Source organism: Schistocerca gregaria, chromosome X (genome assembly GCF_023897955.1).
Source record: "Schistocerca gregaria isolate iqSchGreg1 chromosome X, iqSchGreg1.2, whole genome shotgun sequence".
Taxonomy (NCBI): Eukaryota; Metazoa; Arthropoda; class Insecta; order Orthoptera; family Acrididae; genus Schistocerca; species Schistocerca gregaria.
The window spans coordinates 495,116,124-495,130,268 of NC_064931.1; positions in this window are offsets into that span (position 1 = coordinate 495,116,124).

The following is a 14,145-nucleotide window of genomic DNA, read 5'->3' on the forward strand; positions in this document are numbered from 1 at the left end:
GTATTTCATCTCTTTGTAACCATTACACTGTAATTAAAATACAACTGACATTTGGCTGTAGTAGAGTAAAAATCTCTGTTTTGCCACCAAAATTCTGTAGTTTCCTTGGTTGCCATGGTCCCAGTTAAAACAAATACTGGCTTCATTCCTCATAATAGGTCATTTTCACATCTTCTTCATCCTTCCAACTGAGTCAGTGCTCCTTCTCTATTAAAGTTACTGCTAATAAGATTAATTCCTTCTTTAGCTCCTTTCTTGAGAAAAGAATATCTGCTGCCCATGGTATAAGATGCAGCTGGGCATTTTCTGATAACTGAAAACTCAAAAAACTTGCAAATCCCGTTAATAATGTTATCCCTAATTATACTTTCCAACAGTATTTCTCTTTTAAAAGACAAACATATAACCAAATATAAGTTCCCCAGTACTTATGTCTGTAAGTTATCTGACATCACTCTCATGTGTTTGAAAACTACTAAATATGCTGCCTGCTAGGAAACAATTTAGACATTATTGGAAGATATTACTAGCAATCCTAAAATCAACATGCCTTCTTTTACTCTTTAGGACAATCACTCACTGAAGATGGTTTTGTGTTATTATTTCGGGTTCACAAGAATCTCTGTACGTATGACTCCAACCAAGAAATTGTGATATGTAAGTGTCTGGTATAGATGGCTTGGAGGGGATACCATGTGGTGCCAATTAAACAGCCTGTAATTCCAAATGCTTTATTATGGCACCCCACTGCAGCTCAGTACAGGAAGCAGCAACCGGGCAGCAGCATTGAACAGCCTTCTGTATGTTGTCACTCTGCAATGTCGACAGAGCGCATCATCAGCCAGGCAGTAGCCTGAGACACAGCTGCTTCCATCAGCAGTGACTCCAGCTCTCAGAGGCCTCTGCTAGCTGTGACCATGTGGATTTTGGTGTGGCCCATGCACCTTGTTCTATCCAGAAGGTGGCAGTCTGGCAATGAGTCAACAGCCAGCAGGCTGCTTCTCAGGGACAGTGCTGGTCTGTTATAGTGGTAGCTCCATGTCCTGCAGTCTAAGAGTGGGCTGCCCTGATACATAGTCAAACTGTGGTCCATGGACAGCATCCCAAGTGGTGGCCAAGCAACACAGCCCCATGGTGATAGTGTTCCAAAAATAATATAAGTGACTTTAGTATAAAATGGCTAGATACTTATATGCTTTTGAGTTGCACTTGTCTGGGTTTTGCTATGCATTGCAGTACACATACTAACATTTTGGTGGCCACAAATTTTGAAAGGCTTATGGTATCTACCCCTTGGATACTCCTGTATCAACTGTTTCCACACTCTACCAGGCTGACATGCCTTGCAATGTTGCAAAGGCTGCGTTATATTTTATAAGGCATAATACCTGCACTCGCCTGTGGCTAGTACTTCTGCAATTCACTTCCTACTTCGTGCATTTCTGACCAAAATTGGTAAGATACATTGCCCTCAGAGCACTTTAAATTAAATTACTCTTATGCAACTAGAGTGACACATTCCCTGCCAGCTGGCCCAGTTGGCTCTATTCTGCTCTTTACTCACTGTTGTTCTTACCACTAAGTTTCCTTATGCACTACTTATCCTCAGCTTTGACAGTTACTTTTTAGTTTAACTTAACTTGTAGTTATAGTTCTCTCTTCTACCTCTTACATTCTGGGAATCAAGTCCACTGGGATTTGAATAGTGGCTGGGTCCAAACTTTGCCTCACGTTTTTCTTTGTGAGCACATAAACAGGGACTACACTGAGCTGAGTAAGTGTTGCTGCAGTACTTATATGACAGTTGCCAATGCTGTTTCTCTCTGGTACTAGTTCTCCCTGTACCAATCCACATGCTGCATTAAAATCTCCATAGACATTCATCTCTCCTGCTTGTTAGTGAGTTTGTATATGGACTGAATTAACTTGGGTCCTAAAGTACGGTTCAAAGCAGTCAGATTCACAGCTGGTAACACTTCCAGCCAGTACAGCCAAGGATGTGAAATACTCAGGTGTGTTATTTACAAAATTGTGGTTGGTAGATAGAAAGTATTTCACACTGCTTTGCAAGATGTCACATTTATTTGCAATCCATTCCTATCTAGTTCCATCTTTTTGCAGTTGTGGGCTTCCCCTGTTCATAGCAACTGGTTATTACTACCACTTCACCAAAGGTAGAATACAAGTGTGCCTCAACCTGCTGAAAGTACAACTCAAGGATAATCACTTCTTTCATGCAATCATTTCCCATCTTCTGACGCAGCAGTAACTTCACTGCACAAGAGTTCTGACCCTTTCACTATCCTGTTTGGACAAATCATACCATCACCCTTGTAACACATCTGTAATCTGCTCCCTCCAATTCACATGCATGCCCTTGTCCTCTACAATTAGCAAATAATCACTGCACCCTTACACTAAGAAACTTCTTCAGCAACCCCCATTCAATGAGCTACACACGGACTACTTAAAAATGGTACCATGCCTACTTTCCTGCTATTGGGAAGGAGACTGGAAGGTACACCTTAGCTCCATCAGTCCTGGCTTCCACTGTGGCTAGCTTGAAATAGAAAGCCAAATTTTCATGGCTAGGTTCCATGACAAACTTCAATTTGGATGGCAGTTCTGTTTCACTATTCATAGCTCCTTTCAGGTACTGATCCAGTGACAATAAGTTCACTCCCTAAATTCACTCCCACTTGTCCTTGCAAAGCCTGCTGCATGACTTCCCACAATTTCGATACATCTCTGCATTCTTCCCATGCACTGTTACCCAGGGACTGCTACCACTTCATTATTACTACTTTCTTATCCAATATCTCCATCTTGGCTTGCAATAGCTTTATCTTCCAGTTCACTGATTCTTCCACAGTATTTGCATAGCTCATTGCTTCCACAGTCAGCTGATGTAATAACTGGCTGTTGTTTAAAACACCTTTTTTCTAAATTTGCAATCTGCTTTGTGTGCCACTCTCTTGCTGCTTTGTTATCTTTTACTCACTGCTTCACCACTTTTACCACAGCATTTATCCTCCTGATGTCCTCTTTGATAGCTGTCTTAAATACAGTTTTCAGAAGTCAACTTCTCATGTTGATCCAAACACTCCATCTTCTTGTATGCATTATAATACCTAGAACCTGTGTCATCGCTTAATTTCTGTATCTTCATGCATTCACTCCTAACTCCTTTCATCAGGCTGTGACTCTTTGCACCTTGCCAGAAACTGTCAAATACTTCCTCTAGTCTCCTCACTTTCTTCCACATTTCCCATGCCTTAAATACCACCTGCAGTGACTGGTGATTGTCACACCTTCCTGCTATCCAAACAGCATTGCCCCTTCCGGGTGCTGGTCCATAATGCTTTCACTTCAGTGACAACCAGCAGCACAGATATGGTTCACAACTTCTCCATCTTGTCTCCTGATGTACCCATCCTGAGGACAGTGATTCCTATTGCCCTGCCCTCCCCATAAAAGTCCTGTGCTGCCCCATAGCAGTTTATCTTATTGTGCTATCTTGCTACATTTGTACACACGTCAAAGCCTGTTACAGATAATTTTTTAATTGCATTTAGATCATCAGTGCCACACGAACCAGGAGGAATCTCCACAATCTTGCCACCTTCAAGGTAAAGTTTATTGTTCACCTCTGTGATGTTTGGAACACTGCTATAAGTTTCCAGACTGATCAGTGCAATACTCCAGTCACCCTGGGTTAGGTCCATTCAGAGGAAGTAATTTACACTTAATATACACTCCTGGAAATGGAAAAAAGAACACATTGACACCGGTGTGTCAGACCCACCATACTTGCTCCGGACACTGCGAGAGGGCTGTACAAGCAATGATCACATGCACGGCACAGCGGACACACCAGGAACCGCGGTGTTGGCCGTCGAATGGCGCTAGCTGCGCAGCATTTGTGCACCGCCGTCGTCAGTGTTAGCCAGTTTGCCATGGCATACGGAGCTCCATCGTAGTCCTTAACACTGGTAGCATGCCGCGACAGCGTGGACGTGAACCGTATGTGCAGTTGACGGACTTTGAGCGAGGGCGTATAGTGGGCATGCGGGAGGCCGGGTGGACGTACCGCCGAATTGCTCAACACGTGGGGCGTGAGGTCTCCACAGTACATCGATGTTGTCGCCAGTGGTCGGCGGAAGGTGCACGTGCCCGCACGGATGCACGCCAAGACCATAGGATCCTTCACAGTGCCGTAGGGGACCGCACCGCCACTTCCCAGCAAATTAGGGACACTGTTGCTCCTGGGGTATTGGTGAGGACCATTCGCAACCATCTCCATGAAGTTGGGCTACGGTCCCGCACACCGTTAGGCCGTCTTCCGCTCACGCCCCAACATCGTGCAGCCCGCCTCCAGTGGTGTCGCGACAGGCGTGAATGGATGGACGAACGGAGACGTGTCGTCTTCAGCGATGAGAGTCGCTCTGCCTTGGTGCCAATGATGGTCGTATGCGTGTTTGGCGCCGTGCAGGTGAGCGCCACAATCAGGACTGCATACGACTGAGGCACACAGGGCCAACACCCGGCATCATGGTGTGGGGAGCGATCTCCTACACTGGCCGTACACCTCTGGTGATCATCGAGGGGACACTGAATAGTGCACGGTACATCCAAACTGTCATCGAACCCATCGTTCTACCATTCCTAGACCGGCAAGGGAACTTGCTGTTCCAACAGGACAATGCACGTCCGCATGTATCCCGTGCCACCCAACGTGCTCTAGAAGGTGTAAGTCAACTACCCTGGCCAGCAAGATCTCCGGATCTGTCCCCCATTGAGCATGTTTGGGACTGGATGAAGCGTCGTCTCACGCAGTCTGCACGTCCAGCACGAACGCTGGTCCAACTGAGGCGCCAGGTGGAAATGGCATGGCAAGCCGTTCCACAGGACTACATCCAGCATCTCTACGATCGTCTCCATGGGAGAATAGCAGCCTGCATTGCTGCAAAAGATGGATATACACTGTACTAGTGCCGACATTGTGCATGCTCTGTTGCCTGTGTCTATGTGCTTGTGGTTCTGTCAGTGTGATCATGTGATGTATCTGACCCCAGGAATGTGTCAATAAAGTTTCCCCTTCCTGGGACAATGATTTCACTGTGTTCTTATTTCAATTTCCAGGAGTGTAGATGAGTGCTCTTTTATAGTCCCAGTAAAAGACGTGGTAAATTAGGCTCAACTGATGTGGTGATGTGCATGCTGCTTGCTTTTATGCATTTGTCAGGAGAAACGTTAGATTGAAATGCCCACAGAGGTATGACTCAAAGTCTTGGGAGTATCAAAAGCGCATGGCTTTTGGAGAAGTATCAGGACAATTTTTCTGGCATGTGTAAATCCCTGCACAAGTGAAAGTACAGTATGTTATTCCATTTTCACTTAACATATGCTAGCCACTGTGTTCCAGATCCTCCTACAATGTCTAAATTTATGATTCCATGCTTGTTGCACCTCCAAATCTTCTTTGGCAAAGTATTTTGCATAAAATGAAATCTAGGCATTTTGAGTTTCTTGATAAACATAGGCAGATCAGTGTTAGCATGTGGTCTGTCAGGTAGTATAGTTAGCCCTTTCTTGCATGGTTTTAAATATAGAGCTTTATCAACAGTGACTGCCTTCATCATCCTATTATGCCTTTTAGATTCCTGAGCATTTTGTGCATTCTTCACTGTTCGGCTATGGTGGCAGTGCCAGCTGGCAATGATCCAATGGCTGATAACCCTGCTAAAACCAAGATACAAATCAGATATTTCCACCAGATGTCTTAGGTATTGGCAGGACCTTAGTCATTAGAATCTGACTTCTTCTCACTTCTTTCTGCTTCTTCTTTGAGATGCATTTTGCTGCTACTGCTGCTGATTGAATGCAATTTTTTTAATGCCAGTATGTTCCTTCTTCTTCAATATCCAATGAGACACATTCATTATTTGTTTGAAATTTATTCCTGCATCCAATTTAATTTTGGTATGCAATGTTTTATCATCTATGAATGCCACAATACATTGTTCTATGCCTATATTCCTTCTCAATGTATCTGCTTCACATTATCAGCTAAAATTCGATTTGCAGTGTGATGTTCTGCCAAACTTTGATTTACAGTGTACGCTAAATCATGCTTCTTGCTTGGCTTGTCAAGTAGATTAATCCCCTCAGTACCACGAACAAGACTCTTTCTCAGTTTCATTCTAGGTGCATAGAAATTTTATCCGGGAAGATGAAGCTTGACTGGCAGTTTATCAAGAATGCCACTACCACCTCAGCTGATGTGCTTCCTATCACTCATGGTATGCTCCTGCACTGTCTGAGATTGGCATACACTATTATCTAGCAAATTGCAAGCATTTATGCAACTGTTTTGTGATTCTGAAAAGTTAAGCCATTTCACTACTGCTCAGTTCCTGCAATACCCTACGACATGCTCTACAAGATACACATTCAGTTTTGAACTTTTAATTTAATTACTCTGTGTGAAAAGTCCCTGCAATTTCTTAACCATTTCCATGCTGTAAGATGTAAGTTATTGGATTTGTCCTCTATACTTTGGGCACTGTAAATATCTGCATTGACCATTTGGGAAGTTAAGACTTCTCAAACACAGTTTTGTATTTCTAAATATACATCAAATTACCTACTCTGAACTTCTGATTGTGTGGATCCACCATCTTAATATGCTTGTATGCAATATTCAGAAGCCCATGTTTGTACATTGATAGGTCTCTTCCTAATCGTGCAATGTTCAGTTTGATTACACTCTGCAATAATTTGTGGGAGAATGTCTAGTCATGTGCATGAGCCATGAAGATTAAACTGCATCCACATACGGTTCTTTATGGTTCTGTTCAGATGCCTCCCCTCATCAGCTAAAATTTTATTTACAGCATTATATTCTGCCAAACCTTGATTTGCAATATACACTGAATCATTCTCCTTGCATGAGCCATACGTTTTTTAGTTTTGTTCCAGGCTCACATAAGTTGTATCCAGGTATATGCAGTTCAAGTCGTAACTTATTAAGAAAACAATCTTAATATAATGCTATGCTGTAGTCAGAAGTCCACTCTCATGTATATCAATAGGTATCTTCCTAATTGTGCAATGTTCAGTTCGAGTATACTCGCCAATAATTTTTGGGAGAATGTCTAGCCATGTGTATGAGTCAAAAAGATTAAATTGCATCCACATGCAGTTATCAATGTCTCTGTTCAGGCACTTTTATGTGGGAGAATGTTGAACAGTGGTTTATCCCATATTACTCCAGTACCGACTTGAAATCCTTATTGTAAAATTCACTTCTGTGTTTGGTCTCTACATTGTCAGGACACTGATTGCTACCAGTCTGAAACAGTTGTTCAAATGAGTGATCCACATCCATCCCACTCTTTTTGCCTTTACAGGAAGGGCCCAGGTGAATTTGAAATACATATTGTGCTGGTGAATGCCTTCACCAGCACATCAGTCAGCACTACGAAACATTGCATAGCAGGAGTTGAACTAGGCACACCTATTACAAGAGGAGACCAATCTCAGTACCTCAGTACATCATGTCAGGATGCAGTTCACATTGCACCTCAATATGTTGCACTATGCTCTAGTCTTCCACAGTGATAGTCATTGCCTCGCACCTTAGCCAGGTGTGAAGGAATTTGAGTCATTGTATATAGTTGTGATATGGACATGGACAAGATTCAAGAAGTAGCACATGTTATTTAATTGCTGTTAACCACAGACCTTCAGACTGGACATCATTGAAGTTAAGTACTCAATTAGTTAATCTAATAAAGTGTATTTTAACTACATGTGCATTATGTGCTGTAGTGGAAGGAAACCGGCCACTCATCTATCATACCACCCTCTTCTCATCCAGCCAGGAACCACAAAACATTACAAGAGGGCACAGCTGCAACACATATCTATGAACATTAAGACATATTAGAAAAAAAATTTCATTTGCTTTAGGTTGACCAGAGCAACATTTTTTCTTGTTCTTTGGCCTCAGCAACACTTATCTCTGTTGCAGCATGTTAAATTGTTCACAAGCTTATAAAATCCTTTTCCCTGTTCCCATAGAGGCACCCTTGATGCTGATCACTTTGTCCACAAAGATACGGTTGAGTCATTGTTTCATAATTGTCATTTAAGAAAATTGTTTGATATGCAATTCAGATTTCCTTGATGTAAAAGTAATTATTAATACACTGAAGCACCAAGAAAGTAGTATAGGCATGTGTATTCAAATACAGAAATATGTAAACAAGCAGAATACAGCACTGTGGTCAGCAATGCCCATATAAGACAACAAGTGTCTGGTACAGCTGTTAGACTGGTTACTGCTGCTACAATGGCAGATTTAAGTGAGTTTGAATGTGGTGCTACAATCAGTGCATGAACAATGGACACAGCATCTTTGAGGTAGTGATGCAGTGGTGATTTTCCTGTATGACTATTTGACGAGTGACTATCAGGAATCCAGTAAAACATCAAATCTCTGACACTACTGTGGCCAGAAAAAAATCCTACAACAATGGGATTAATGATGATTGAAAAGAATTGTGTGATGTGACAGGAGTGCGACCCTTCTGTAAATTGCTGCAGATTTCAGTGCTGGGCCATCAACAAGTGTCAGTGTGCAAACCATTCAACGAAACATCATCAATATGGGCTTTGAGAGCCGAAGGCCCACTCGTGTACTCTTGATGACCTTCATGACACAAAGCTTTACACCTTGCCTGGGCCTGTCAACACTAACAATGGATTGTTGATGGCTAGAAACAAGTTGCCTGGTCGGACAAGTCTCATTTCAAATTGTATTGAGCAGATGGATGTGTACAGGTATGGAGATGACCTCATGAATCTATGGACCCTGCATGTCAGCAGGGGACTATTCAAGCTGGTGGAGGCTCTGTAATGGTGTGGGGCATGTGCAGTTGAAGGGATATGGGACCCCTGATATGTCTAGATACAGGTGACACATAAATAAGCATGCTGCCTGATCACCTGCATCCATTCATGTCAACTGTGCATTCTGACAGGCTTGGGCAATTTCACAGGACAATGCAACACCTCACACATTCAGAACTGCTACAGAGTGGCTACAGGAATGCTTTTCTGAGTTTAAACATTCCACTGGCCACCAAATTCCCCAGGTATGAACATTACTGAGCACATCTGGGCTTGCCTTGCAACATGCTCTTCAGAAGAGATCTCCAATCCCTCATACTCTTACAGATTTATGGACAGCCCTGCAGGATTCATGGTGTCAGTTCCCTTCAGCACTACTTCAGACATTAGTTGAGTCCATGCCATATCATGTTGAGGTACTTCTGCATGCTTGCAGGGGCCTACTTAATATTAGGCAGGTGTACTAGTTTCTTTGGCTCTTCAGTGTAAATCCAAATGTTTGAAGTCAGTGTTTTACTTCAAGCATCCCAGGTCATTTTCAGATGCATCACACATTAGATTAAAAAATGTATGAGATACGGCTAAACATTGCATTTGTCTCCAAAAGGCCATAGTGTGCTGCTTGTGTCCACTGCATTAGGTTAAAAAAATTGATTTACTCGTTTTCATGGCAGAAATTCATCCTACTTTAATTAACCACAGAGTGGCTGTTGCACTTATGGTGTACAACACCTTCACTAGTTTACCTTCTGATCAGTCCATGCTATAAAACTTAAAATCACAGCTGGCATCTTGTATAAATTAAGGTGACCCTACCACTGGGTAGTTCTGTGTGGCACTTCTGATCACACTGTCAGATGATGAATTAAAATTTATTTATGTAAGTAATCTTGTTCCTTAGTTTTCAAAAGGCAACACTGGCTTGCCTGTTTTCTGAGTTCTCTGAGCTGAAAAGAAATACATGTTGCAATTGTTTTATTTGGTTACCAGTTTTATTTATTGTTTATAGCTTATCAGAATTTTGAAAAAGGTTACATGACAAAGACAATAATTGTGTGAGGCAATTACGATTTTGTAGTACTGTCTGGGTTTAATTTCATGATGAGTGTGTCAGTGCAATCACAAGGTATGAGCTCTGCTTGTTTGGGCTCAGCTGAAGAGGAAATTTTGCAGGAAGCCGTAACAGGTGAAAGTTCATGGAATGCAGGAGGTGAGGTCATTAGCTTGCAGAGTCTGTTAGGCTCCTACCAAAAATGCACGGACATAACATGGGGCATGAAGGATGTGAAGGCTAAGAGTCTTGGAGATGGCACACAGGTCACAGACCATCCGTTATGTGACAGAGACTTCTCCAAAATGGCAGATAATGTGGTGGGCTTGAGCACACCACAAAATCTCCCTCCAATCTTTGACTTTAGTAGCTTACAAGCTACGCTGTGTAAAATAAAATTTCAAGGCAAAAATGCACCAGAAGAGCTAGTTGAAGCAGCTGCAGCAAAACCAGAGGAACAGCAAAAGAATAACTGAAAGGTAGATGAATATATAGCAGGAAACTGAGATATAGTCAAGAACTTTCAGTTGGAACTTATCATTGTTAAATTGAGTCTGTATACTATTAAAAAGTGGCATGAAGAGAATGTGACGAATAATGCAAAATTGGTCAAGCACTTCAGGCAGCAACTTTCAGCTTTAGAAAGTAACAGCAGATCATAATCTGAAACCATGATGGTTGGCCCAGTTGTTGTGCAGGAGTTTGTGAATGAGGTTAATAAAGAACAAACAGAGATGGTGCATGATATCTGTCAGTAAGTTGCTCATCATGAACAGACCTTAAACCAGAAAGGTGGTGTTGTGACAAAAGTGTCCATTAGAGCATTACAGCAACCATCAGTATGTGAGGACACTAGTACAGACACAACACTGCAAGTCCAGGAAAACCAATCTGAGATCAACTAACGATATCAAAAATGTTTGATGAATTGTACAAGGTAACTATAACTGGTGAAAAATCATGGGAATTGGAGGAAAATGACCATTTAGATGCAAAAAAATCAGCACAAATGTGCATACTTCTGAAGGACTGTAAGACATATGCCAAATTTTGTGTAGCCTTCCTGGCAAATATTGGTCAAAGAGCACACAGGATCAGGTCAAAATGAGCATTTTGATGATGGAAGCCTACAGTGATTCCCATCATCAAAATCCTATCCTTTATTTTATAGACATGGTACAGTACAACCAATATCTTGATGCACCACATGACCCACCTGAGTTAATTCAGATTTGTGTGACAAATCTTCCACATCTGTTACAGAGAGAAATTGATTGCAAGATACAGTATGAATGAAATGCCTGGTTTTCAGTCTCTTTTACAGGACTTGGGGTATGAATGTAATACTGTACCATAGGCATCGGTGTATCCTGTTAACAATCAATACAGCTATTCCTGTCACACAAATGAGATGCAAAGAGGGCCACAGTCATATTATCTGAGATGTAACCATGGTCAAAGAAGTCAAAATGATTGCAGACATCTGAGTACACCATGGAATAGGGCCAATGTTCAAAGAAATGACAACCAGTAAAGGCTAATCCAAAGGGAGAAAGTTGTAGAAAGACAGGCTGTGATGTTCCAAGAAATGGGGAATCAGAGAACTTTAGGAGCTGACTATACATTTTAGTAGAAAGATATCTCACTCATAGTGGAAGATCACAGTATGTTTTTACACAGATTTTTATGACATTAGGGAAAACCTTTTGAAGGAAAAGGATGAAGTAATTGATTGTTGTTATCCTGCTTTACGTGTACAGATAGGGGAAAATACTTTCCAATGAATTCTAAACACAGATAGCTATGCATCTGTTATCAGAGATGCATCTCTCTTTGCCATTACAAAAGACAAGAATTAGAGGTGCAGTTAACAGGAAAAGTAATACAGTTAGCAGGCAAGCTGAAAAATCCCATTTGTATGCTAGTCTTTGGAATTAAGGGAAAACTTTTTAATTGTTCTATCATTGATGGTGGACCTGATCCGTGGCCTTGATTTCCTTAGGCATTATTCAATGATTGTTTATCTGAATAAGGAAGTAACAGAGGTCCAAGTCAGTGGTGCCATTAAGGAATTATGATTTGATGACTACCCTGACATCATGAGAACTGCAGAGCTGGCCAGTGTTGGGCTAGCATAGCTTATGATTGACAGATCAGATGAGGAAATCAGAGCCATGATAGATGACAAGTTAACTCACATCATTGATACAGTGCAGAGGGAACTATTAAGGAGCTAGTAAAGATGTAATGGATCTATTGTAACAAACAATATCCAAGGTAGGACATATCTCCAAAACTTTCAAGACATTATACATAATCTGCCCCACAGATCTATCAGTATGGCACTGATTCTTGTGCTTAAGAACAAGTCACCATGCAACCAACCCAGGAAAGACATATAGTACCACAATGTGCACAAGAAGAGGCAGTAGGAAATAGTGTCACTGATGATTGATTTGATTAAGGGACAAGCTCAGAAGAGGTATGAGCACCAAAAGGGGAGAATAAGGGATTTTAAGTTGTCTGTTAGTCAGAAAGTCTCAGTGAGAATTCATCATTTGTCAATGAAGCACCAATATCTGTGTCACATATTCTTCAACATTTATGGGGAATCTATTAGGGTCAAGAGGATTGTTCACCTGAATTGTGCTGAAGTGGAAAGTCTACGTACTCGAAAATCGAATGGTACATACAACATATAGTTAACCTCAGGAAATTTCAGGAATAAGTGCAGTGTATAAAGTGGGAGATGAGTTCCTGATAATCTGTTCATAGTGTCAATGAAGAGTTGTAATTGAACACTGGTTGTATGATGTGAAGTACTCTAAGCAGAGTGGTCCTTAGATAGATAGGGTATTGTTGCTTTGTCACGTTGTGCCACAGCTCAGTTGTTGTGGTTGTTCATATTTGTATCATTGGAGGACATGTTGGTATTGCAGTTGTCACTGGTCTCTTAGAAATAAGCATTAGCTTCTAGAGAAGATTGAGCTAGTGAAATGAGTTTAAGGTTATTTTAATGGTCAAACACGATGGACATAGTTTGCCAATATTCCAGGCACTTGGGATACACTGAGGATTGATGTGAATCCTATACTTCTCTAAGTTTGAGCTCTCTGTTGCAGGAATAAATGAGTGCATGAGAAATGACTGAGGGAGGCCAGTGAGAATTTATATGCTGCAGCATATGACTATGAATGACAATGGAAGTATGAATCTGATCATGGAAAGAATGAAATGATCAGATCAAAGTGTTATACATACAGCAACAGATATTATGGAAGGTGAGCATTAAGGTACTCAAACAGCTATGTCTCAACCTCCCTATTTACAACTCCTGATTATTCAAAAAATATTATGCAATGTTTTTATGTCTAAGGAGTATTATTGATGTTATAAATATGTTTCAGGTATGCAATCCTCATTTGTGACATGATGATAGATGTTGTGCTTGTTCCACAGGATGAGATAAAGGTGGATCAGGAGATTATTTTCATCTGGTGCACAGCCAACAAGAAACCCAATCATCTTTACTAGGGAGTGACAACAGTCATGTGGTACTCCTAATATCATTACGGACCACCTTTTTCCTGTTGTAGTGCAGCAATTCAACATGACATGGACTTAACAAGGCATTGGAAGTTCCCCGCAGAAACATTGAGCTGTGCTACACCTATAGCTGTTCATAATTGCAGAAGTGTTGCCAGTGAGAGATGTTGTGCTTGTACTGACCTCATTATTATGTCCCATAAATGTTGAGTGGTACTCATGGTGAGTGATCTGTGTGGCCAAACCACTGGCTCAAATTGTCTAGAATGTTCTTCAAACCAGTTGCAAATGATTGTTGTCTGGTGACATAACATTATTGTTTGGGAACATGAAGTCCATGAATTGCAGCAAATAGTCTCCACACAACTGAACATAACCATTTACAGTCAATGTTTCATTCAGTTGGACCAGGGGACCCAGTCCATTCCATGTAAACACAGTCCACATCATTATGGAACCATCACCAGCTTGCATAGTGCCTTGTTGACAGCTTTAGTCCATGGCTTTGTGGTGTCTGTGCAACACAGAAACCCTACCATCAGCTCTCACCAATCAAAATTGGGACTTACGTGAGTGGGCAATGGTGTTCCAGTCATCTAGGATACAACCAATATGATTACAAGCCCAGGAGT